Genomic DNA, 27,988 nt, shown 5'->3' on the forward strand with positions numbered 1-27,988 from the left:
AACCTTTCATGGAAAACACACACACACACACACATTTCTCAAGGGAGAGGTCTATTCCTCAAAACCCTGGAATTCCGCCGGAAGAGTACTCCCACCTATCTATTCCTTGGGAGATGGATGCATCTTGCTGCTTCTTCAGGCAACAGAAAGCCTGCTTCATGTCTTGCCTGGTTTATAAGAGCCAAGCGTAGTAGGATGATTCTATCGAGAAACATACAAAACTGACTTTTGTAGAGTTGGATCATTGGCCCTTCCAGGCCAGTGTTGCCTACTCAGACTGACAGCAGGTTCTAGAGAGTAGGGGGCTTTCCTGGGAGCTGCTCCCCAACCATTTGCCTTGGGATGCCAACAACTGAACCTGGAATCTTCTGCATACATATGTGTTCTCTGTGGCCTCTTTTCCAATATGTGTAGGCTTTCAGTGTATGGCAGCACATTCCCTGCCCCAAGGAGCTTACAGTCTAATTTTCTTGACATGGAAGGGACAACCATGAGAAGAATATGAATTTATTTCAGTTGTATGTATTTAGGCATCACAATAGAGCAGCCATTTTCAACCACTGGTGTGCCACAAGTGGTCCACAGGTGTGCCACAGGAATTGGGGGGAAAGGTCATTTATTAGTAGGGCCAATGGGAGATGTGTGCCCCCTCCCCATTGAAAGCACGGTGTGCCTTGTCAATTGTCAAAAGCCTGGTGACAATTGGTGACAAAAATGGTCATGTGCCTTGACCATTTTAGTGCCTTGTCAGTGTGCCCTGAGATGGGAAAGGTTTGAAAATCACTACAGCAGAGTATGGCTCTAAAAAATTCAGGGAAGATAGTCTGATGCTGGCAGTGAGTCATGAGTGCGGAGGGCTGGATACTAATTAGTATGTCAGTTGCTGGGTGGGGGGGGGGGGGAGACCAGCAGGTAAGGCTGTCAATTTCATGCCCTGTTTGTGCACGCCCTGTATCATGCCCTTCCAAGGGGCATCTGGTTTGCCCTTGTGGGAAAGGGAATGCACATGGGCCTTTGCAGAGATTCAGCAAGGCTCCTCTGAAGAGAGTGTGTGCACAGTGCAGGCAGAGCTACAGTCATGGGCAGGCAGAGAAGATTCCAGAGAGATCAGAGACTCAGAAGTTCTGGATGAAGATGAGACCAAGAGAGCACAAAGACGATGGATCCAGAGGAGGAGCTGGGGGAAAGCTGCTGGGTCAGAAGCGCTATTCAAACGTGTGTTCAAGTTACCAAGGAGTAAACTGGGGGGTTGTTGGAGAGAAGGAAAGTGAGCCCTGCATCAGGACCTGAAATGAATGTTGAGTGAAGGATGTGGAAGGCACAGCTACAGGGAAGGAAAGTCATTGAATGAACTTTGAATGTTGGGGAATGGTGGGCTTAGGGGTAAGGGGCTGGAACAGTCCAGTTTTGGAATGGAAACATTCAAAACCACCACTGGAAAGTTCTTCTATGATGCCTGCAGCCTCTGTGCAATGGAATATTACTTGAACACCGAATATATTAGTGTCTTTTAAAATGCTGCTATTTACTTGGTGTGTGAACTGCCACTGCCTTGTTTCATCTTATCGCAGTTCTGTTTTAATTGACATTTTGATTATTGTTTAACTTTTTTCATCAAAGTTGTTATCAGTGAGGGGCTTTTTGGGCACTTGTATAGTGCTTCTGCAAAGCAAGCTGTCATGGTTGGCTGGCAGAAAGTAGCTTTTCCAAGACAAACTTGTTCCCAGCTTGGGGCAAGTGAATAGTGTTTGGTTGTGGGAAGGAGCTGGCCTTGAAGCTCTTTGCAACCAGGCTTAAAGATGCCTGCTGTTAGCCTCAAGATGTTTTCAGTCCTTCCCCATAACCTGCGGAATGGGAGTTATTTTACACATTTTCTCCAAGTGGCTCAGCATGGTGTATGCAGTTCTTTCCCTCCTTTTGTGCTCATAACACCCCTGTGAGGTAGGTGAGTCTAAGAGATAGTGACTGGCCTGAAGTCATATAGCCCCATGTTTGAGCAGGTTTTTGAACCTGGATCTACCAGGTTTGAGTTCAGTACCAGAACCATAAAACCATCCTAGCATGTTGGCTGCTGAAAGTTGTTTATTAATTTTCAGTAACAAGAATATTTTGGTTTGCAAAGAATATATTTCCTGGGGGGGAAAAGTCTGTAGGAAGTATGATGGAATATTTTTGTTTTTTTTTTGAGGCCAAGAGTGTTGTAATGCAGGGTTTTGAGGCTTTTACAAGCCAGCCTAAAGGATTAATTAAAGGCCACACTCCTGCTGTTCAGGGTTTTCATTAAGCACTTATCTGTGTGTGTTTTTGTCTTTGTTCTCTGCCCCATTGTGGAGGATGGTAAAGAACTGTGACTGATGAGCTCGCTGAACTCTGACCTCCTCTGTTTCGTAGGGATTGTTCTGCTACCCCTTTGGAAACCCACAAAGAATCTCTAATTGGAATTTGGGTTCATGTCCCTCTTTCTTCCACTTCCCATCTCTTTTTTGCCTTTAAATATAATTTCGAGAAAGCCTAAGAGGATTTGCAAAACAAACAAAAAAAATTGAATTTATGCACATTTGCTTTTCAGCTGGGGAGAGCGAACAAGCCCTTTTTAAGCTGTGAGCAAGGGCTGAAATATGTCCAGTGCAAAAAATCCAAAATCCAACCCTTGCCCCTTAACACACACCCAGTGACTGATCGTGCGTTGGTATTAAAGGTATCAATGTACTAGATTAGTAAGAAAGAACAGAGAGAAGGTGCTAATTACAACAACAGCAGTCTTGTAGGAGATTTCAAAGTCCTTTTCTCACCCAGGAGGCTTGCAGTGTGTCATTACACATCTTGGAGAGGCCCTGCCTCTCCACAGCAAGCAGAATGGATTTGGTGGTAGGCCTGATTCCTGGACACACTGGTCATTACGATGATGTATTGGGTGTGTGTGCTTCTTCCTGAACCTGGTGTTCCTAGTCCAAGACGCTCACAGTTACAAAGCGAGCCTCAGTCGATCGCATGGCTTGGATGAGAGAGGAAGGACAGGTGACTTGCCAGGCACACAGAGAACTAAATGTGTGAGTCTGATCAGGACTGGCACCAAGCCTTGAAACAAGTCATGTATGAGGAACTTGGCAATGGGGCCTCAAGAGAGCTGCATGTGAGAATCTGTTCCGAGGCAGAGCCTATTGAAACCCAGGATTTAAGCCAAAAAGTCCATCCAGAAGATGCTACAACATTGACTCATGATGCAATCCTGTTGTAACCTTATGTCGGAGCAGCAACTGCTGCGCCAGCCTAGGCTGTCACAAATGTGCCATAAAGCATGTTTGCAACACCCAGTGAGTAGGCTTCACAGATGGGAAGGCCTGTGCTGTCTTGCCTGTGCTGCATCCAGGCACCTCACTGGACATAGCAAGTAAGCTATTGACAGACAGCACAGGGGCAGGGGGAGGGCAGAACAGGGCAGGGAGAGGGTCTAACTGGGTGGGGGAGGTTGGGGAGGGGGTGGATCAGGCCCAGGAAGGGGGCAGGATCGATTATGCTGGCCTACTCCAAACCCTATTCCCCTTCCTGGGCCTGAAAGTCCAACACAGAGCTTCTCAGACTTGCACCTGCAAATTGACTGGTACAGATCAAAGTAGCCCCATTGTACATGCTGGGGTGCCTTACCCCCAAGGGGGCCTCCTGCCTTCTCCTTCCCAGCTTGATACAGTGTGGGCCATGGGGCCCCGCTGCATCAGTGCTGGTTAGGATTGGGATGCCCGAGAAGCATAGAATGGTGGGCATCTGGATGAAAACATTGGAAGACCAGTGTGAAAGCAGGTAGAGGAGTGGTGGTAGCCCAGGTGGTTAGGGACTAGAGAGAGATTAGGAAGCCACAAGGCAGTTGGCACATTGGCAGTTGACTGTTACCCTGCACATGCCCAATCTCGTCTGATCTTGGAAGCTAAGCAGGGTCAGGCCTGGTTAGTACTTGGATGGGAGACCGCCTGGGAATACCAGGTGCTGTAGGCTTATGCCATAGTCTTTCGAGACTGAAGGTTGCCAACCAAGGCAGTTGGCAAGTTTAAAACCCAAGTCAGACCTGGAAGCACATACAGCTGGATGTTCATGAAATCTTGCCTCTCTGACTTAATCTTCCGAGGAGACTCTGCTTTGTCTCTTGCTACTGTCAGAAGTGTTGTTGATGGGAATACGAGTCAGGGCTCTTTGGTGGTGGCATGCAGACTTTAAAAAACCCTCTTCAGAAAACTTGTCTGTCTTCTTCCTTTCTGTTGCAGTTGAAGACTCAGCAAGCATCAATGTTAATTAATTTGTCCTCCCCAGACTGTTTGGTTTTGAGCTGCGACTTGGTCTTCTTGTGGATTCTTGTTTAAATTGTGCTGTTTTATTTTACTCTTTCCTTTCGATGGCACTTTGAGGCCTCTTTCCTGGGTTGATATGCAGCATAAACATTTGACTAGCCTATATTTAGAAACCAGTTCTAAATTCTTTGTGGTTATATAAAGGATTTATTTGCAAATATGCTACTGATGCATCACTTAAAAACCCTTCATTTTTTTTTTAAATAATGGGGCAAGCGTGGGATCCTAAAACCATGGCTTAATGAACGAGCATCTACTTTGCTTGCAGAAGCTCCCAGGCTCAGTCTCTGGTGGCAACTCCACACAGGACAGAGAAAAATCCTGAAACTCCAGAGAGCTACTACCTACCAGTCAGAGTTGACTCTACTGATCTAGGTGGAACAATTGTCTGATTCAGCAATGGCAGCTTCCAATGAACATTAAAACTGCATACATTTACTGGATGAGTTTTGACCACTTGGGTCCTTGTCAGCTGCCAAATAAGCAGATGCCTCCTTAATCAGTGCACCTCATTGATACTGCAGCTGATATTTGGCTTGTCTTAGTACCAGCTTTGTGTCAGAATTTTCATTTTATTCTCTTGACCAAGTATGCCTAGCTCTGAAGAGCAAAGCCTTGTGGCTGTCTACTCTTTGCTATGCTGCTACTATGCTGTTGCCATTATTGTAACTTCGTAAATACAGACTGAAGTGGTGATGGATTTTCTCGTGTCTGTGTACTCTCTACTGTGTAGAGTAGGGCTCTACTTGTGGGCTGTGTCCTAGAAGCTGCATTCCTCTGACCAACCAGATAAGGAGCTACTCCCTCCTCGATGATGGTCAACTTCAGAAAAATCAAGGGTATCAACAAGGACATGCTTTGTGCCCGTCACAAATCCTTTCCTGTTCTTCTTGGCCTGTGGTCATCGTTTTAATGTATGATGGAGCGCAAAAGCTGTTCAGGATATTGAAGAGGAAGGTATTTCTGTGACATCATGGTGCTAGTCAAGCAGTATTGCCCCCAGCCAGGACTTGCAACAAATTTGATCATATATGGAGTCTGTCTTCCTCCCTATGAAGCCATCATCGTTCGTTGGTCTGGGCTGTTGAGTTGTCAAGAACCGATCCCCTATATCTGTTATCCCATTTCTCCCGTGGGGCACCTCTGATGCCTCACAGGATTTCTGTAGAAACTGGTTAGTACAACAAGCCCTCCTAGATGTATCCAGTGTGAAAAATAATTGTTTGATAATACTTCTGAGTAACAATGTTCAGCATCAATCACATACAAAAACCCCGAGCAAAACTCTCAAACAACCAGTTTTGAAATCAAAACTCACTGGACCAGTGTTTCTCAAACTGTGGATCAGGACCCACTAGGTGGGTCGCAAGCCAATTTCAGGTGGGTCCCCATTCATTTCAATATTTTATTTTTAATATGTTAGACTTGATGCCACCATGGTATGTGCCTGCATTTGGGGAAATGTTTCAGATCTGTACTTTTAACAGGCTACTTTATATATGCTTTTACCAATGATAAAGCCTTTTAAAATGATAAATCATTTACCAATGATAAAGCCTTTTAAAATGATAAATCATTTTACCAAGATAAATGATATATGCTTTTACCAATGAAGGCCTTAGGAGTGGACCTCAACAAGTGGGAAACCCTGGCCTCTGAGCGGTCCGCTTGGAGGCAGGCTGTGCAGCGTGGCCTTTCCCAGTTTGAAGAGACACTTGGCCAACAGTCTGAGGCTAAGAGGCAAAGAAGGAAGGCCCACAGCCAGGGAGACAGACCAGGGACAGACTGCACTTGCTCCCAGTGTGGAAGGGATTGTCACTCCCGGATTGGCCTTTTCAGCCACACTAGAAGCTGTTCCAGAACCACCTTTCAGAGCGCGATACCATAGTCTTTCGAGACTGAAGGTTGCCAACCTACTAATGATAGTAAATTACCCCTGCAAATTGGTAAGAGGGACTTTTTCAAGTGGGTGCTCCTCTTTTTAGCAGGGGGAGAGTAACTGGGCCACCTCACCCCAGCAGTGTCTTTTCTAGTGGCTGTCTGCTGGTGTTCTTTTTGCATCTTTTTAGATTGTGAGCCCTTTTGGGACAGGGAGCCATAAGTTATTTGATTTTTCGCTGTAAACTGCTTTGTGAACTTTTTGTTGAAAAGCGGTATATAAATACTGTTAATAATAATTAATAATAATAGTAAATGGGACTTACACCTGGGTAAGTGTGGATAGGATTGCAGCCTAGGATTGTTAAAAATTTTCCTGCTTGATAATGTCACTTCTGGTCATGACATTGTTTCTGGTCATGAATGTGTTTTAGCACATTCTAAAAAGTGCTAAAAGTTTGAGAACCACTATACTAGACTAATCAAAGGACAGTGATTTAAAAGAAAGCAAAACTTTAAAAAAAAAACCTAAGAGGAACAAAATTGTAAAACTGATTCTGGGAAGAGTACTCAAAAAATTGGGGGGAAGGTCCTTAGCTGTCGTCTGTTGCATATTAATAAAATTTAAGGTTCAGTCCTGGGCATTTATTGTTACAGAATATTCAGTCTTAAGGCTGGAAGAGACCTCCTGGCGGAGCCCTTGGAGAGTCATTTGCCAGGCAGAGTTGACAGTAATGGTCTGACTCAGGATGAGGCTGTTTTATTTATTTATTTAGAAACTTTTATATTATATTTGTACTGCCTTTCCCCCCCACTATCATGGGGCAGCTAGCATACAAAATGCTTCAGAGAACAATAGAACAATAGATATACCCAGAAATGAAGGAGCAGCAGGCAATAGTAAAAAAAAAAATGTATAAAAACAGAGAAAGAATATAGCATCAGTAAAAACAGCAGCAGTAAGGACAATCAGATGATGAAGCAACATAAAACAGTATATAGCATTAATAGCCGCAAAAGAGCAAAATGATAAAATGGCAGGGGAAATGTTAAAACACAGAAGAAAACATCGGTAAACAGTAAAATCAGCAGCAAAGGTGGGAATAAATAGTTAACATCAAGACAAAAACACCAACTGAAAAACACCTTTTTTTCTCTGGAGCCCAGGCTGGAACAACCCCAGGGAGGGGCAGTTCTCAAATCAGACTGGAGCAAGTTCCATAGCTCTGGCCACCCCCCCACCCCCAATCTTCATTGCAGAGTCCCCTCTTCCAATCATGCTGAAATGCACAGACCAGGCAGTCCTGTAGTCCTCTTATATCCACAGCTGCTCCCGGATCACCAGATGATAGTTGCTCACCAGAACTTTAAAGCTCAAAACCAGCACCTTGAATTGGGCTTGGAAATGAATTGGCAGTTGGTGAAGCCGCTGGGGCAGCGATCTAGCAGAATCGAACCGCTGAACTTTAGAAACTGCATAAGCTGCCGCATTTTGCAGTTTGCAGACTATCATCAGGGACAGCCCCATGTAAAACACATTACAGTAATCTAACTGGGATATCACCAATGCGTGGACCACTGTGGTCAGCTCTGACCAACTTGGTATGGCCGCAGCTAGTGCACCAGCTGAAGCTGTTTAAAAGCTCCCCAGGCCACAGTTGCCACCTGGTGATCCAGGAGCAGTTGTGGATCTAGGAGGATTCCCAAGCTATGTACCTGCCCTGCAGAGGGACAGCAGCCCTATTCAGAACAGGTCAGTAGTCCAAAACGGCTTAGAAATTGTGAATTTCTGGATCAGGAGGCTGTCTGTTTTGTCTGGGTTTATCTGTAATCTGTTAATCCACATTCAGTTCCCAATTGTCTGTTTAGTCCCCAGCGCAGCTTATCAACAAGGATCACCAAGGCAGTTTCCATCCCAAAGTCTTGCTTGAAGCCAGATTTAAAGGATCCTCTAGGACAGTGTTTCTCAGACTGTGGGTCGGGACCCACTAGGTGGGTTGTGAACCAATTTCAGGTGGGTCCCCATTCATTTCAATATTTTATTTTTAATACATTAGACTTGATGCTACCATGGTATGTGACTGCATTTGGGGAAATGTGACAGATCTGTACTTTGAATAGACTACTAAGTTTATGCTTTTTACTCCTGGGTAAGTGTGGGTAAGATTACAGCCTAGGATTGTTAAAACTTTCGCTGCTTGATGATGTCACTTCTGGTCATGACATCACTTTTGGTGGGTCCCGACAGATTCTCATTCTAAAAAGTGGGTCCTGGTGCTAAAAGCATGAGAACCACTGCTCTAGGATGTTCTACAGAGGAGATGTCACCATCCACTCGATCACCTTGCCCAGAAAACGAAGGTTTGAATTTGGCTGGAAATTGTCCAACACAGAGAGCTCCAGGGAAGGCTTTTTCAGGAGGAGACATCCTCTGTACCCACTTGGCCAGACCTTCCTGGGCAGATCTTAAAAGCCAAGCTGGGCAAGGATCAAGTGGACAGAGGAATCCTGTCCTCTTCCAGACATTACAGACTGAAAAGACTCTATAACAGGACCAACAGATGCCTGGGGGACATCCATAGCACTGTCAGTGTGGAGCCCAAGTCATAGCAGTTGTGTGCAATTTAATCAGTGAAGTTCGTAGCAAATATGTCGCAACAAGCAACTGTACATTCCCCTTGCAGCCCTGAAGGAGCCACATCACATCACTTGAGAAAGCTCAGCTGGGTGGCTGTCTGCAGACACGATGGAGGCAAAGCTTCTTTGCTGCCATCATCGCTATGCAGTAGGCTCTGATATGAGCACTAATCCATGTTTGGTCAGACTCATCCCAAATTTTCCTGCACCATTGCTCCAGACATTTGCCGGGTTGTTCCATCTGAAGCATCTCAGTAAACCGAAGAGCCACTGTAGCAGCTTGTGTCAAACACAAGGCTTGCAGGCTGGATGCAGCCCGCAGTCCTGATGTGGTCCGCAGAAGCTCTTTATCTGGCCCCTGAACTCTCCCAGCACCACCATTAATTGCTAACAGCTGCTGAAAGGGCAGCCTGCATGATAGCTGAGCTCTCCCATATCTTGAAAATATGATCAAAATTTGAGTATCTTCCCTTCTGTATCATTTACAGCTAATATGTTCCTAAGTGAGAAAAAGCGCTTATTTCTGGTCATGACCAGCTTGTTGACATCACTTCCTGCTTAATGATGTCTCTTCTGACCCTCCGCAGGCATTATGAATGCTGTTCAGCCTGCTGTATGAGTTTGGCACCCCTGCTTGTGACATGGCTAAGGCTGTCTGATCCACCACTCCAGCTATTTTCTCGTTCCAGAGGTCAACCAGGGCTTCAGATGAGTTGCTGATCCTGGTAGCAAGGCAGGGCTGCAGAGCCCCCAGAAATCTATCTGGATCCATCATCCTCCAGAGGTGGACTGCACAACTGGGTCCCCTGCGCTGTTGAAGTAAGGAGCCACCAAAAGCTTAAACCCTACCAGGAAGGGATTTGTCCATGGCAAGATAGTGATCTTAATCTTAAACTGGTGAGTCCAGTTTTACCTATGTCCATAAAAGTTCAATGCCTCCAGTTGTTTTTAAGAAGGGAGCAAAACACACATTTATTTCTCCCCCACTGCTCAGAATACATTTTCTGAGTTTGAGTGTTTGCAGCCAGTATGTGAAGTCCTCCTAGGAGCAACTTCCCTTCCAGAGCCAAGAGCAGCTTCAACGGACAACTTTCATTGGGATCTTGGCATGTGATGCAAATCCCAGTTGGTCCCAATTGTGATTGCAAAAAGAAAAAGCCACAAAGGGCAACAGCATGCCTAAACCTGCATCTAGTTTGGCCCCATGTCCAGCTCTCAAACCAGTGGCCACATCTGTGGTGTTTTTGTTCTGCACTATAGCGGACTTATAACAACACTGACATGATACAGAAATCTGTGCTGTCCGGCTGGCTTGCAGTGTTGCTACAATTAAGCTATGACTGAACAGGAGGTCATTTTTTTCTGCTTCAGGTAGGGTCACCAGGCCTGGTCAAATATTGACAGGAGACAACTGGCCACCTAGCCCATGGCCAAAAATTTTCAAGAATTGAAATGGTTAGCCCAACTTGGCATTGCATTGCATCACAGTGTCCTCTGATAGGAGCAGCTGCAGTGGTTGAAGTCCTTTGCTCCCCCACTCTGCAGAAGTCAGTCGCACACACGGGTGCATTCTTCACTAAGGAACAGAGGCCTTCTCCCTACCTCTTTTTCCAGAAAATTTCCTGCTTCTTTTTAAGTCACATGGCCTAGTCTGCCTTGCTGGCCACATGCTGTAACTGCAGGCATCCCTGATCTGGAACAAAGACTCTTATGTTCTAGACCAGCCATTTTCAACCACTGTGCTGTAGTACACTGGTGTGCCGCGAATAGTCCCCAAGTGTGCCACGCAGTGGCGTCACTAAGATTCTAGTCACCCGGTGTGGGAGACCTGCACATCACCCCATGTTGTGGGCGGGGCAATGCCCCAGGTGGGCGTGGTGATGTACCATTGCCCCGCCCCCACTGGTTTTTTGGCTATACCTTTTGTTCGAACACAAATATTTCAATTTGGTTTGTTTTGTTGCATTCTGCATGAAATTACACATTGATTGATATATAACATGATGGTCTTATTCCTCCAAACTCTGATTTTAGTGATTTTGAAAACTTGTAGAGTCTCACACACACACCCCCCCCCCCCGTCAACTTACTAACACCTTATTGCAGCAGTTCTCAAACTTTTAGCACTGGGACCCACTTTTTAGAATGACAATCTGTCCAGGACCCATTAGAAGTGATGTCATGACCAGAAGTGACATCATCAAGCAAATTAAAATAAATAATTATAAATAATTAAATTAAAATAAAATAATTAAATAAGGGGGAGCCAGCCCTGTTCCACCAAGTGAATCTACTCTGAAGTAAGACCTATTGTGGTCAATGGGGCTTACTCTCAGGAAAGTGTGGGTAGGATTGCAGCCTGTGAACTCAATCCTATGCATGTCTACTCAGAAGTAAGTCCCATAGTGGTCATTGGAGCTTACTCTGTAGTCCAGGGGTGTCCAAACATTTTGGCAGGAGGGCCACATCATCTCTCTGACACTGTTTGGGGGCTGGCGAAAAAAAAGAATTAATTTACATTTCAAATTTGAATAAATTTACATAAATGAATATGTTAGAGATGGAACTTGTATGAATGAATGAAGGTCTTGCAGTAGCTCAAGGACTATAAAAGGCCTTGCACAAAGCAAGGCCAGCCTTTCCTTCACTGCCAGTACTGCATCACAGATGTGAAACAGCAAGTAGTGGAGGGAGCCCTTGTCCCAAAGCTCAGGTGAGAGGTTGAACAGTTGTCCTCATGCTTTGAGCAGTTGTATAGGGCTGGCATGGGCTCCAGCAAATCTCTGGAGGGCCAGAGGCTCATTGGAGACTGGGGGTTCCCTGAGGGCCTGATTAGGAGCCCCTGAGGGCCACAAGTGGCCCCCGGGCCGGGGTTTGGGCACCCCTGCTGTAGTCTGACTGCTATAACAACCCCCCAAAAAGAATCAGTGAGTTTTCCAGCCCTTCCCAGTGCCCAGCTTAAAGTTCTTCTGTCTCAGGCATATCAAGATAAAGACCCACCTGGCTTTGCAAGTGCAAAATAGAAAACATGCCTCTTACCAGTTCAAGCCACTTTTAAATCCTTTTTTGGGGGGGGGGGAGGCTGCCTTCTGGAGCATTTGTGCACTCCAGCTCCATCAGATCGGGACCATTCTGGTGTCCTCACATTCCCCTTTGCCTGGCCTGACCACCAGCCAAGGCATGTCTGCCTGCTCACGAGTAAATACGACATGAGGCTGCTTCACTTTCCATAGGGCTCCTTTGACTCGCAGCTGGGAGGAGGACCGCCTTCTCCGTGTTTTTGGGGGCTGCATTCATTGGATCAGGACCATTTTGACCTCTTTGGAGTCCTCTCAGCCTGCCTTGACTAAGGCAAGTCCGCCTACTTGCGAGTAAACGCTACCACATGGCTTCGTTTCTGACTTAAACTCGCAGCTGGGAGGGGGGAACTTCTCGGGTGTTTTTTGGGGGCTGCATTCATTGGATCGGGATCATTGTGGTGTTGTTGGATTTTTCTCAGCCTGCCCTTTCCGACGGACTATGGCACGTACGCCTACTCACGAGTAAACGCGCAATACGGCTCACTTTCACTTCCCATAGGGCTCCATGCATTTTTTTCCTTCCGGTTTTTGGGCCATAACTTTTGAACAAAAGGAGCGATTTCAATTCTGTTTTTTGCATTGCACTCCACTGGCCATTCCACATCCATCGGTGTATGGCATGACGGGGTAGCTCCTAATGCCATGATGTTAGTGCATCCTCTCCCCAGGGTGCGTCACCCCCCCCGGCGCTTCACCTGGTGCGGCCCGCAACCCCTAGCGATGCCAGTGGTGCTGCGGGAATTTGGAGGCGGGTCATTTATCAATAGGACCACTGGGGGATGTGACCCCCCCACTGACAGCACAGTGTGCTTTGTCAATTGTCAAAAAGCTGTTGGTGTGCCTTGACTGTTTTAGTGCCTTGCCAGTGCGCCATTAGATGAAAAAGATTGAAAATCACTGTTCTAGATGTAAACATGCAGGGGTGCGAGAAATGAGTGCTCAGAAGTCCAGACTGTTACTGAATTCATTGCATTTGTACTGGGGGAAAAGAGGCTTCTGTATAGCTGTGCTCTGTAAAGCTTTAGGAGGGGATTGGATTTGAAGGTTTTCTGAAAGGCATTCCTGTTTCCGCAGGTCGCAGTCCTTTCTGTTCTTTGTAATTGTCCTAGTAGCAATGAACTTTGTGCTTTCAGTAGTTCCGCAAGCTCCACACATAGTTGATGGTGTTGTAATCTTTGCAACAACTCTGTAAGGTCAATAATGTTATTACTATTATTATCCTGGTGTGTAGTAGATGAGAGAGAGAGAGCAAAGTCTTTTTGGCCAATGCAGTGTCAATCCTAGCTTCAAAACGTTGTGTGGATGAAAAAGCTTGCACATGGCAAGAGTGCTGTCCCTTGGATTTCTCAAAGGAAGACAGCTCACTCACTTCTTGTTGTTGGCATCCTTCAGTCTCGGAAGACTATGGCATTGCACTCTGAATGGTGGTTCTGGAACAGAGTGTCCTCTCCAGTGTGCGAAGCCTGGGTAAAGCAGATATGGAGGATAGACTGTTTCCCATGCAGCAAATCCCCCTTCTCCATGTCGCTGAAATGGTCCAGTGGAAAGGCAGAGGCTAATACGGTTGGTTCTAGCGGCGTCGCAGGAGTTGCCAGAACGTGACTGTGTTCAGCCATGAACTGCCTCAGGGACTCCGGCTCCGGATTTTGCCTCAAGGTTGACTCCTGAAGCCTTTTCCACAACTGGATGTAGCCACAAGGCAGTGGAGGTTTGGGATCAGAGTTTTCCTTCTCTCAGATGAGCTGCACTTCCCAGGCTAAGGGGTCCCATCTACCCAGTGGCTGTTTAGTTGCCTCTTACGACAAGTACAGCCAAACTGAGGGCCTATTCTTATCCCCAGCCCCCAGGGGAAACTCACTCACTCACTGGTGGTGTCTTTATTGTGCTGTTTGACAGGTCTGGCCCCTGTGTTTTCCACAATGCAAAGTTAAAGTCCAAAAGAATTGGGTAGCAATTGTGACTTGTGGATGTTTGTATTCTTGCTTGAATTCTAGGAAAGTTTGGAAGGGGGAAGATAAAAGGAGTTGGTCTAAGAAGGTGGTGTTATGGTTGGTTCAATCATAATGCCAAATCCTGATTTGGTGCTTCATGAGCAAGCCCCATCTTTCGAGTGTGAGTGTAAATAGAATGCTAGATGTAGGGAGGTGGCAGCAAGATGCAAATATCTTGTGGTCTTGTGTGTGCTCCCTGAGGCATCTGGTGGGCCACAGTGAGATGAGGGAAGCTGGACTAGATGGGACCTGGGCCTGATCCAGCAGGGCTCTTCTTCATATGTTCTTATCTCATGTGCTTCCGCCCCCCCCTCAACTTCAAATTTCCTCCTTCCAATTTAGCTGTAAATAATGACTATGTCTGAATGAGGTAAACTAGGGCTTGTACAATCAAAATTTTTCCATTTCCAGTGTTACAGCAAACCATGGCTTGCTGCTGCTGTATTGGAAGTGAAATCAGAGTGGGTGAGTATAACCCAGGCTTGTTCCTGCAGCACCGAACCATGGAATGGAGTCACATCTGAACCAACTTCAGGACTTTCCTAGAGATTTCCATTTGCCTCAAAATAACCCTTCCTCTGAATCTGACACAGGATGTCTTTCTGCTGTGGGAACGCTTAGGAATAGGACGGCTGGATACAAATGTTAACTGAATGCAGTGAGCCCGTACCACACTAGATAGCATCAGGATAGCCTGGCAGACAGCATGTGCAGAGATTGATTTCTTGAAGAGTTGGTATTTGCCAGGTTTTCAAAAGGGTTGATGCCTGCCAGCTAAAATCGTGTTACTTGGAGGCAGATTTTAAGCAGGCTGGAAACAAAGGTGGTTGTTGAATCACCTCGAATGCATCCAAGGGACTCATAATGAGTCAGTGTCCAGAGTCACTGTTGTTAACAGTGCCTTAAAAAGCCTTCCTGGCTCTGTTAACTTTCCAGTCCCTCATCCTGAGAATGTCGAAGGGCTACAGATACAGATAAAGTTGCAGAGATTTATTTATTTATTTGATGTATTTATATTCTGCTTTTCGTTCATACCCAACAACACAGCTTACTATAATACTTTCCAGGGCTGTTGCTGGAGCTGCCATTCTCCAGTTTGCCCTCAAGCAGGGCACTCTTCAGAATGCCCATTCCATTCCTGAGGTTGCTTTATGCATTCAGAGTTCCTCAGGAAGTGGAACTTGCCTCCTGGAGACATCTTTGTTCGTACAGCTGCCTCAGCAATGGAAGCGCCTTCCTTTCTAGAGCACCCAGTTCAAGGGCAAATGGAGAGCCTCAGCTCCAACCTTGGAAGGTTAGTAAGTCTGCCCCCCAGCCCCCTCCTGACCATTGCATGCCCAAGAGCTCCATTGGTGCTGCTGCTCCTTGCTCCACCAAGGTATTCCTGGAGCACCCTGGCAGGGCAGAGAAGCAGCGCAGCGCCACCAAAGGAGCTTTCGAAGGTAGGGGTTGAGTGGACTAGTCGGGGGGGGAGGGGGTATTCCAATGTAATGGACTTTCAGCATGAACGTTAATCCCTCCCTCCTGTTAATCCATTAAATTGAGAGTTTGTTGTATCTGCTGGTTGCCAGCCCCAAAGGAAGTGGTATCAATCCTTTCTTCTAGGGCAGTGTTTCTCAAACTGTGGGTCGGGACCCACTATGTGGATCACGAGCCAATTTCAGGTGGGACTCCAGTCTTTTCAATATTTTATTTTTAATATATTAGACTTGATGCTCCTATGGTACGTGACTGCATTTGGGGAAATGTTACACATCTGTACATTAAACAGGTTACTATGTATATGCTTTTAGCAATGATAGTAAATGGAACTGACTCCTGGGTAAGATTGCAGCCTAGGATTGTTAAATGTTTTTCCTGCTTGATGGTGTCCCTTCTGGTCATGACATCACTTCTGGTGGGTCCTGTCAGACTTGCATTCTAAAAAGTGGGTCCTGGTGCTAAAAGTTTGAGAACCACTGATCTAGGGCCTTAAAGTGTGCATTGGATAAAATCAAGTAGTGCCACTCTTGGTGTATGTACAGGACTGCTTGAGACTGAAGTGTGGGACTTGCATACCTGAGTGCTCCCCATATGAAAAACCCCCTGAACAGAGAGAACTTTCCTCTTAAGGGAGAAGGCTATGCTAGAGGCATGTTCACTGTTGTTCATGGCATCTGCCCATCTGGATAATTGTTGCATATACCATTTATATGAAGAGTGTGCCCTCTTTTAAACCATTTCTATCCAACTTTGGGTATATGTAACAGGGATGAACGGGTTAAAGAATGGTTACACAATAGACTCTTGCCTTAGAGAAGAGATCCAGATTAAATGACCTTCTGGCTCATTTCTGCTCTACGGTTCAACCATTGTTGGGCTTATTGCTCCTTCCTGTCTACTGTCGGGCAGTCCAATCCTGAGCTGCCTGGGGTGCCCAGGCTCGGCGGCAACAAGGAGGGCTGCCTCCGAATCCAGCGCCTCCCGCACTACTGCGGGAGGTGCCTCAGGAGAAGGGGACATTTGTCCCCTTCCCCCGCTTAAGGTAAGTAGCCCCGCAGTGGGGCTACTCACTTTACCGCCAATCTTTTGGTAAGGAAAAGGCGCTCGTGTAGGGCACGCAGCCCTCCACGAGTGCCCTGGATCCTGTGGAGCAGAGCTCCGCAGATCCTCCTCCCGCCCGCTCCCTGGCATGCCTCCCTCCACCCTTTCTCTGCCCCCCGCCAGCGTCCCCCCTCCCCGGAACACTTCCTCCCCCTGTCCCCACCCCTGCCTACTGTTCTGCAGCTTTGCAGTCCAGGAGACCAGCTGGCACTGGGCTGGCACGGGCGAGAGCCCAGCGGTGAGCCCCGCGAACGTGCCTTATGGCACGTTTGCGACTGTGCTCGGTGGCACTGCACAGGATTGGGCTCTCAGTCTCTGAGGAAACCAGTTTTGACAATGGGGATCAGGTCTGCATACTGAATGCCTGCATCACCCAGTTACCTGACGAGAACCAAATTGCACGTTAGCTTTGTTGTGGCAGTGACACAGTGGAGCCCCCATAATTTGTGGGTGGGTGGGATGTGTAAGATAGTGGGGAATTGCGTCTGGGTTCAGCCCACGTTTTATGACATTTGTGGAATGAACCAGAGCACTTGTCTACTGACTTCCAGTCTGCAAGCCTGGATCATTTTCTCCCACATGTGAGCCATTAATGTCATTCAGGAGGAGGCACGTGCAGTAGACTAACAGCCCAATCCTATGCATATCTACTCAGAAGTAAGTCCCATTACAGTCAATGGGGCTTACTCCCAGGAAAGTGTGGATAGGATTGGGCTGTTAGCCCTTTAACGTGCAGACTAGTGAGATGGCCATAAAGATGAGCTGTAGCTGAATGAATGAGCCAGAAAGAACCACAGTTTCTTTCTTGCTCCACTGGTTGCCACTTCCTCCTTCTCTAAACTACCTGCTCTGCCTACATCATTTTCCATTCCCTTTCTGGGCTCTGTAGGCTTCCATTCCAAGACCTTTTGTAATCATTATTTATCTAGTGTGCATGTTGGAGGGCAAGTGTTTTCTTTACTGCTGCGGATCAGGTAAATTTAGGTTCTTGTGTTGTCCTACCAGGGCACTTCCTTTTCAATAATAATGCACTGAGCAAGCCGATCTCACCTCTTTTAGCTATTTGTATGTTTTAGTTTGATTCATTTATCTGTACTATTCTCATTATATCCCCAGTGCTATCTGCCTCTCTCCCAAATCAAGGGAAATAAAAATGTGAAGTAAGATAACAGCATATTATTTAAAGTGAACGGTTAGGTGGGCTCAGTGTCAAATGAGACAAAATGTTTGATTAGCCTGTTGAAATAAGGCAATGCAACAAAACACCAGCCCTTTGTGAGCAGCTGGAAGTTCACTGTTCCTGCAGGCTGGTGGAATGGGAAAACTAAAGCAACTTTAGAGCACAGCAGCTAATTAGAGGCTTCAAAATGAGGCTGCCTTTGGAACCAAAAGCGTAAATACTAGGGTTACCAACCAATGGGGGAAAAGTTAGTTGCTTAACGATCTCCTTTTTAACTGATTCATCAATTAAGTTTAAATAAATGTATATACATTCGGACCTCGCTATCCATGCGTGTTTCATTCCTGGGGCCCCTGTGGATACAGAAACCAGCAGATAATTGAATCCGTGGGTGGGGGCCCAAAACTGGAAGTGTGTTTATAAGGCATCCAGGAGGGCTTCTAAGGTGTGGGAAGGCTGGGGGACTCCCTGCACCTCACATCACCTCCTGGATGCAACCTGGAAGACTCTTCTGGTCACGCCCAGGAGGTACAGGCTGGCCCTCCTGATGCGGGTTAGGGACTGGCATTGAGTCACATTCATGGGTCCCAAACCCATGCATAAGGAGAACCAAACTGTATTGCCCAAATCTCAAGATGGATACCTTTCTAAAATATTAAACGAAGTGTACGATAACTTACAGTACAGATTGAGTATCCCTTATCTGGACTTCTTGGGATGGGAAGGTGTCTGGATTTTGGATATATCTGGAGTTTGGAATACTTGCATAAATATAATAAGAGGTTCCTCTTGGTCTTTTCACTGTTACCCATGTGGGTGTCTGCTAGCCTCTTTGACGCTTTTCAACAATGTCTGTACAGGTACACACCTCAGAGCAGAGAACAGAGCTTACAGCCTGCACCAGCACGGTGTGTGGGAGTGTAGACAAGATCTTCTAGTGTTCACGCTACATAAAGTTGTTTTTACAAAAGCCTTGGAACAAAATATCTGGATTTTGGAGTAGTCCAGATTCAGGATATATGGATAAGGGGCAGTCTACCTGTATAATGAATAAAAGCTGCCATTCCTTGATGGAAAGGCCATGTTGGCTGTTTCCTGTGTTCATTTCCTATCAGAGTAATGTTGGAACCAGGATAGCCTCATAAAAGAAAACAGCATGCCCTTTGTTTCAACTCTGTTGAGTTAGATTTGACCTCACCAACAAAAATTGGCTTTCACTAATGCAATCACCTAAAGCTTTTAGTTGACAGATTCCTGGAGGTTGGAGCCATCAGTGGCGACTAATCATGATAGCCAGATGGAGACTCCCGGCAATAGACTTCTGTGTATCAGTTACTGTGAGGGCAACAATGGGGAAGAGTGTTGTTGCCTTCATGGCATCCTTCTGGGCTTTCTAGAGACATCTGTTGGTCACTACGGGAAACTGGGTGTTGGGCTAGATGGGCCCTGGGCCTGATCCAGTGGGGTGGTTCTTATGTAAAACGGTAATTGAAATCCTACGAAATAAGAGACTGTGGACATTTGCATAGATCCTATTGATAAAAGCTGCATAGTTCAGCCCAATGCCTCAAGGAAAATTGACCTTGGTGCACAATTTTAACTTGTTTTAGTGCCAGTTCAGTGTTTTAGTCTTTGCTTTGCTGGTTTAATGTGTCCTTTTCTAAAGGAGAAAACCACAGCCCATAGCCATGTAGCCTTGCAGTCTTGTTTTGAAGCCAGGCTGGATTTAATCTACATGATTAACGATTACTGGACTTTCTGGTTTGCCAGCGCAAGTAGTGAAGGCAGTTTGCTCCTTGGAAAGGTGAATTGTGATGTCGGCTGTTTGGCAGGTGCAATCTTGTCACCTGTTGTCTTTGTTTTTTTTTGGCTCCCTAGGCCAGTTAACTTCTTAGAATGAAGGTTGATTTTGCCCTGGCAAAACCTGTGAGATGCAGGTGCAGGATGGGAAGCAACGTAATGGAATCACCCAAACTGTAATAGTTTTTGATGCTGGAAGCAAACCAAATTAGAGACGTGTTGTTGAGCTTTGGTTGACTGCCCTGTTCAGAAGGCAGAACTTTCAGAAGCTCTCCCTTTTTACATGGGGAGGGGCTGCCCATATCCATGGGATACTGCAGATACGCCCCCCCCCGTATCTTTAATCAAAAGAACAAGCTTTTCTTTTCCTGTATTCTGAATCAGTATAAAACAGGCAATTGCAGAACGCATTCATGCAGCTACAGGAGAGATTTCCATACTGCGTAACATTGTGATCCAAGACAATGATCCTCTGTACGAACATGGGAGAATTAGAGGAGTGTCCCTGTTTTTATTTGTAAAACATTAGAAGGTACGAAGTTGTCATTTTGCTTTTGTTGTTTACAGCAAAATCACCTTTTTTCTGCAAGGATATTCTGGGCCCCTTTTCTGAATTTCCAGCCTTTAATTATTTATTTAAAGGTCTCCAGATATCCAACTTGCCACTTAGTGTGTGCTTAAAAGTCTTATCTCAGCCTGACCCAGTTACTTTAGTCTGATTTCTCTTTGGATTTATACATTTGTCCAGACACACACCCTCTCCCATGGCTTCTCCCTGCAATCTCCTCCCCCAAGGAAAATCCGGTTTCCAATTAAGCGAAAGTTTTTTTTTCCTTTAGAGCGATATGTGATTACACCATGTACATGGGGACAAGTTAGCTTAAGTTGTATTCAAATTCCTTCTAGAGCAGAAATTAATGGGATTGCACTGAACATATTGCATTATATTTCACCTGACCTGTGGAAATCAGAATGATGGATGACACAAATTGTTAAGCAGTTCCTAGCTTAGCTCCAGACTGAGAGCAAAGTCCAAAGTCCAGCTGAAATGTCTGCGTGACTTCCTCTTTGCTGACGATGCAGCTGTCACTACCCACTCTGCCAAAGATCTCCAGCAGCTCATGGATCGTTTTAGCAAGGCCTGCCAAGACTTTGGACTGACAATCAGCCTGAAGAAAACACAGGTCATGGTTCAGGATGTGGATTCACCTCCCTGCATTACAATCTCTGCGCATGAACTGGAGGTTGTCCATGACTTTGTGTACCTTGGCTCAACGATCTCCGACACTCTTTCTCTCGATACTGAGCTAAACAAACGCATCGGTAAAGCAGCTACCACGTTTTCCAGACTCACAAAGAGAGTCTGGTCCAACAAGAAGCTGACAGAACATACCAAGATCCAGGTCTACAGAGCTTGCGTCCTGAGTACACTTCTGTACTGCAGCGAGTAATGGACTCTCTGCTCACAACAGGAGAGGAAACTGAACGCTTTCCACATGCGCTGCCTCCGACGGATTCTCGGTATCACCTGGCAGGACAAAGTTCCTAACAACAAAGTCCTGGAACGTGCTGGAATCCCTAGCATGTATGCACTGCTGAAACAGAGACGCCTGCGTTGGCTCGGTCATGTCGTGAGAATGGATGATGGCCGGATCCCAAAGGATCTCCTCTATGGTGAACTCGTGCAAGGAAAGCGCCCTACAGGTAGACCACAGCTGCGATACAAGGACATCTGCAAGAGGGATCTGAAGGCCTTAGGGATGGACCTCAACAAGTGGGAAACCCTGGCCTCTGAGCGGTCCGCTTGGAGGCAGGCTGTGCAGCATGGCCTTTCCCAGTTTGAAGAGACACTTGGCCAACAGTCTGAGGCAAAGAGGCAAAGAAGGAAGGCCCATAGCCAGGGAGACAGACCAGGGACAGACTGCACTTGCTCCCGGTGTGGAAGGGATTGTCACTCCCGGATTGGCCTTTTCAGCCACACTAGACGCTGTTCAAGAACCACTTTTCAGAGCGCGATACCATAGTCTTTCGAGACTGAAGGTTGCCAATACAAATACAATACAACCTAGCTTATTCAAAAACTGTGTGCCCAATTCAGACGTAACATGAAACCAGGCCTAGTTGGAGCTCCAATACCACCCAAGCAAGCCATACATAATACAATCTCTAACCAAACCAACAAACAAATTATTTATTATTATTATTATTAACAGTATTTATATACCGCTTTTCAACTAAAGTTCACAAAGCGGTTTACAGAGAAAAATCAAATAACTAAATGGCTAAATCAAATAAATAAATAAGCCCTTGTGCCCCAGTCTGGCATGAATCTCATGCTAAGCACCGCTTAAAAGGTACATCTTGATCCAGTTAGCAGGACTTAGAAAATTGCTTTGTTTCCTGGTTTTTACAACTGGGAAACTGGTTTGTACATGCCACTGTTGGATATGCTGGTTTGTTAACTAACCGTGACTTGTACAAAGATAACAGTACAAAGAGGTTGGAGCCTGAACTGCACACGGGTTCTTCTGCCATATTTTGCTGCCCTTCTTGTGTATTCACTACAATGACCAGATTCCTTGCTGACAACCCTTTGCCAATCGCCTCTCATCCCTTGGAGACCTCCTGCTGACCCGCCTAAAAAGTTTTGAATACCTCTTGCATTCTTTGCATGAATGCCTTTGGCTTTTTTTTTTTAGAAATGCTTTTTTTAGTGGCATAGACTTAAAGGAGAAAACTGGAGTTGAAGGATTGCATTCCTTTCTGGTATACCCATGCTTATTCCTAAAAGGAAGGAAAAACCCAGTAGAGATGCTGTGTTTGAGTTTGAATCATCCGAATTCAACACAAGCCAATTGAGCTGTTTGCCTTTATTTGCAGTCATGATGAACCAAATTACTGAGAACATGTACTCTTGTTTGCAGATGGGAAAAACTGCATGAATGCATAGATGGAGGAGTCTTGCTTTGCCAGAGCTCCTTCCGGCCTGGCTTATTTAATTACCTCCTTTGCATCACTTCCAAAGAACTCAGGGTGGGATGCACAAGGCAATCACCATTTTATCTTTGCAACCGTCTGTGAGGCAAGTTAGGATGAGAGTTGGTGACTACCAGCTTGATGAGAGTTGGTGACTACCAGACTACCCCTTGGTCTGCCAGCTGGTGTGGCTCAGATGCTAGAGACTGAGCTGAAAGTTAGGAAGTTCCCTGGTTCAAATCTTCTATGAGCTCATTGGGTGACCTTAGAGAAGCCATTCCCTTTCAGCTTCAGTGTACCTGGTCTGCAACAAGGGGAGGATAATAATATTCACTCTACTTAAAGGGTGGTTGTAAGCAGTGCTTTTTTTGTAAAAAAATAGGTGCAGGAACTCACAACTTTTTATTTATTTATTTTTTTAAACCATTTTTTATACATGCGCGCGCACATGCGCGCGCACACACACACACATCCATGCCGTGTGAGCTCCCTGGTAGCAAAAGCACTCCTGCCACAGCTGGAGTGAATCACCCCATTTTTTTTTAGGTGGGGAGGTGCTCCATTGGGCTATAGGAAACTCTCTCCATTGGGCTATAGGAAAGCCTATACAGTAGTTAAAGTGTTCAGAACTAATATATAAGGTCTTCAGCCCAGCTGGTGGCCATCAGTGCCTCAAATGTTAGTTCCAAACACTTTGAACCTGAGACCTCTGATGGCTCAGTGGTTAAATTATAGATCTGTGGAGTCAGAGGCCTGGGGTTCAAATCCCACTGAGGAATAATTTTTTTTTTTTTAAGGTGGGAAGGTGCTCCATGGCTGCAAAATATAAAGGTTGGTTGCTAGTTGCCAAAAGGGGGGCCAGTTGAGGCTGCAAAACTCCTCAAAGTTCAGTCCCAGGCAGGCTCTTTTTTTAACTTTTTTTTTTAAGTCCCAGGTAGGACTTAACCCACAGCCTCCAGCAGGGGGCTCACTCCAGGAGCTTAACTGTGGGTTAAGTCCTAACTGGAACTTAAAAAAAAAAAAAAGGTCAAAAAAGAGCCTGCCTGGGACTGAACTTTGAGGAGTTTTGCAGCCTCAACTGGCCCCCCTTTTGGCAACTAACAACCAACCTTTATATTTTGCAGCCATGGAGCACCTTCCCACCTTAAAAAAAAAAAAAAAATTATTCCTCAGTGGGATTTGAACCCCAAGCCTCTGGCTTCACAGACCTATAATTTAACCACTGAGCCACCAGAGCTCTTAGGCTCAAAGTGTTTGGAACTAATACTTGAGGCACTGATGGCCACCAGCTGGGCTGAAGACCTTTATATATTATTTCTGAACACTTTGACAACAGGCTTTCCTATAGCCTAATGGAGAGAGTGCTGGGCTGTGGAGCACAAGGTTGGAGGTTCGAATCCCTCCCTAGCCAGCAGTGCAGAGTGGGGTGGTGCAGGCAGGGGAAAAAAGGTGGGGGCAGAGAGAAGGGGAAAAAAAAAGGTGCCCGAACGTCGCGTTCCATTACAAAAAAAGCCCTGGTTGTAAGAGAAACAAGAAGACAATACAGGCGTGCGCTGCTTCTGCTTAATGACGGGCCACATATATGGCAGTGGTCAAAGCACAATAAAGATGCTCTTAATGGGGCAATTGCATCTCCCATAGCCTGTACCAGAGTAAAAAGAGGCTCTAAATGCAAAGATGATGTAATCTGTCTCCAGTAGCCTGTGCAGGCAGCTAGTGTCTGGCAGGGAGTGTCTGTTTACCCAACAAAGGCAATAGACTAGACTGAATGTTCACTTAATGACCTAATCGCAAAACAACTTGGATAGAAGAATGTATCCCCGTCAAGTGGTGTACACCTGTACATCTGAAAGTGCTCCATGTACCCTGAATATAGTATGCCCAGCTGGACTGCTTGCCCTGAGTTGTATGCCTTAGTTTAGGTAGATCTTCAGAGGTGTGCAGGCAGGTTAATTCTTGAATTGAACTGTGATTTCCTGGCCACAGGCAGAGTGCCCAACTTCTGGGTTTATACTCCTAAATTAGTTTCATATTCATTTTCCTCTTCCCAAGATCCCTTTTAATTGTAGTATTTGGGGCAGGGAAGGGGAAGGTTACTAGAGCAGTGGTTCTCAAACTTTTAGCACCAGGAGCCACTTCTTAGAATGAGAATCTGTCAGTACCCACCAGAAGTGACATCTGTCATGACCGGAAGTGACATCATCAAGCAGGAAAATTTTTAACAATCCTAGGCTACAATCCTAGCCACATTTAAACAGGAGTAAGTCCCACTGACTATCATTGTTAAAAGCATATACAGAGTAGCCTGTTAAAAGTACAAATCTATAACATTTCCCCAATGCAGTCACATGCCACAGTAGCATCCAGTCTAATATATTAAAAATAGAATAGTAAAATGAATGAAGACCACCTGAAATTGGCTCATGACCCAACTAACAGGTCCTGGCCCACAGTTTGAGAAACACTGTACAAATACTGCACTTAATTTGTCTGGCAGATATTGGAATTGGTGCTTTGGGGCACATGTGTAAAGTTGACAGAGTTTCCTGGATAGGATCCAGGTAATTCACTGTGTTTTGGTCAGATTCAGCAGCTGAAGAAGCTGGCAATGAGTCAGCCTATGTTTACCACTCCATGTGAATCACAGAGGAGGCTTCTGTATGATTTCAAGGTGTGCAGATGAGATTGTCAGCAGGGCAAGAAAGGAAATCTGGATCACCCTGCAGAGGCCTTGGGATGCATGCCCAGTTTTGAGATGCGCATGGGAAGCGTGTGGCAGGAGGAATGCTCTTTTGAAAACACGGCTGGAACAACAGCTTGGCTTCAATTACTTGCCTTGCTCTTCTCCCTGAACTCTGCTGATAATTGGGAGAATTGTTGAAGTTTCTAAATTGTTTGGAGCTGTCTAGCCAGTCTGTTTTAGACTGGGATCACTGAATACAGTGGTTCTCAAACCTTTTAGCACCAGGACTCACCAGAAGTAATGGAACCCACCAGAAGTAATGTCATTAACCTGGAAGTGATGTCATGGCCAGAAGTGACATAAACAGGAAATTTTTTTTTAGCAAATTTTATGACAAAATTGAAAAATTAAGACAGCAATCCTAACCTTGCTTACTTGGAAGTAAACCCCTTTGACAAAAATGGGGCTTACTTCTCAGTAGACAAGCATAAAAATGGGCTCTTACTAAATTAAAATTTACAATAAGTATAAGTTTAAAATTTATTCAAAACAAGGAAGAGTCCTCCTTATACTCCCATGCAGTTGCTGCTCTGTTTAAAAAAAAAATTCCCCAAATATCCCAGAGGCTGCAATCCTATCCACACTTACCAGGAGTAAGTCCCATTGACAATCATTGTTAAAAGCATATAGATCAGTGATTTTCAACCTTTTTCATCTCATTGCATACTGGCAAGGTATTAAAATGGTCAAGGCACACCATCAGTTTTTTGACAATTGACAAGGCACACTGTGCTGTCAATGGGGGGCTCACATCCCCAATGGCCCTACTAATAAATGACCCTCTCCCAAATTCCCGCGGCACACCTGGGGACTATTTGCGGCACACCAGTGTGCCACGGGACAGTGGTTGAAAATTGCTGATATAAATAGTAGCTTGTGAGAAATACAGCTCTGTAACATTTCCTCAGATGCAATTACATACCATGGTAGCATCAAGTCTAATAACATACACTGAAATGTGTTCAAAATACACTGAAATGAATAGGGACCCACCTGAAATTGGCTCACAACCCACCTAGTTGGTCTTGACCTACAGTGTGAGAAATGCTAACCTAATAAATTATCAGACTTTCTGCAAGGAACTGTTTCCACTTTGACTTGACTGTCACAGAACCTATGCCCATGACAGAAGTTTTTGGGGGAGTGTTCTGGGGTGCACATGCAGGTAAATCATGTACCAACCAGCCCTGTGTGGGTCTCAAGGGCGGGTCCTAGAACCTAACCACAGTGTAGCTGTGTATCTGCAACAATGAGCAAGCCGACATTCAGGGAAGCTTAGTCTTCCCACTTCCCATTACAGATGTGCACCACTTAATGACAGGGATACATTCTCCAATCCCCGTTGTTATGCAATTAGGTCATTAAGTGAATGTTTGGTCCACTCTATTGCCTTTGTTGTGTAAAGAGACATTCCTTGCCAGACACTAGCTGGCTGCACAGGCTACGGGATGGAAACTTCAGAGACCTTTCAATAGCAATATCTTCTGTTGTTGTTGTTCTCATTGTGCTTTGGGGAGCTATCAGGAACCACTGGTGCAATGGCTTAGCTAGAGGGGGTGCAAAGCACTAAGTTTTGCAGAAGCCTCACCTCAGCGTGCACCACACCCCTCCCCTTTCGAATCATTCTGGGCAGGGGGAGCAAAACGGAGGTGTTCACCTCTCTGCCTCTGTGCATTCACCTCCGTTTTGCTCCCCTCACCTGGAATGGCTCTGAAGAGCTCCCTGCAAAACTCAGTGCTTTGCACCCTGTCTAGCTATGCCACTGCACTGGTATACATCATACTAGAAAGTGGGTACTCTGCAACGCATCACACAGTCACTTTATCCCTGCAGCAGTTGCTACCCTACCGATCAACACTTCACGGGGCTCTCTTTGTCACATCCTCTCAGGACTAGCGAGTGGTGCTGCTGGTTGTCATGGTTTGGGTTGAGGTATGCTGCCCATAGAAGGACTTATGCTGTTCTAGTTCTGTTCTGCGGCAGTTGCTTGGAGATTTGACATGAAAAAGGGCAATGGCATTTGGAAAGACAAGTTGGGGTTGGCGCAGCTGGCAGCGAGGGAGGACGTCGGTTCTGAAAGGATATCGTGAGCAGAACTGCAAACATGACTGTACTGGCCAGATGTCTCTTTAAAATCTTCCATTTGCCTGAGAGAAATGCAGTTGCTGACAGCCTTTTCAGCAATTTGCAGTGTGTTGCACTCAGTTTCAAAGGACAAGCAGGAGAAAGCCTCTTAGGCTCATTCTGGTGTCTTCCAAAGCTTAATCCAGTTAAAAAGCATCATTTGCTTTTTCTTAATCAAAGAATCTCCTATGAAACTCCTGGGGAAGCGCATGTAGAGTCCTGGACTGTTCTTCCTGCTAAGGACTGGCTTATCTGATCTTTCTTCCTAGTTGATTCTGTTTTGCAGAGTGTCTGACAGTGATGTGTGGAGCAGGTCAGGATGTGAAGTTGTTGTGAACAGAGAGAGAGGGATGTGGTGGTCCTCCATAAGAACAGCCCTGCTGGATCAGGCCGTAGGCCCATCTAGTCCAGCTTCCTGTATCTCACAGTGGCCCACCAAATGCTTCAAGGAGCACAAAAGATAGCAAGAGACCTGCATCCTGGTGCCCTCCAGACTGCTGATGTACTCTGTGATGCTTTGCTGAAGCCAGAGAACTTAACTGATTCTAGTAAGGTGGTGTGGACAAACAGTGGACCTGTGGCGCCCACAGGTCCAGCATCGGAGGATTTGACTCACTGCAGATGCCAGCGGATGCCGGGGTCCACATTTAAAAGGT

At 45.8% G+C, this 27,988-nt stretch overlaps 1 protein-coding gene and 1 pseudogene across 1 annotated transcript in view; both read left to right on the top strand.

Annotated features, from left to right (window-relative positions):
* The window catches only part of CTIF (cap binding complex dependent translation initiation factor), a 194,602-nt gene that overhangs the window by 14,215 nt on the left and 152,399 nt on the right, over window positions 1–27,988 (top strand). The gene's annotated exons all lie outside the window — the stretch shown is intronic.
* On the top strand, window positions 3,874–3,990 carry LOC136643301 (5S ribosomal RNA; annotated as a pseudogene).

Source organism: Tiliqua scincoides, chromosome 2 (genome assembly GCF_035046505.1).
Source record: "Tiliqua scincoides isolate rTilSci1 chromosome 2, rTilSci1.hap2, whole genome shotgun sequence".
Lineage (NCBI taxonomy): Eukaryota > Metazoa > Chordata > Lepidosauria > Squamata > Scincidae > Tiliqua > Tiliqua scincoides.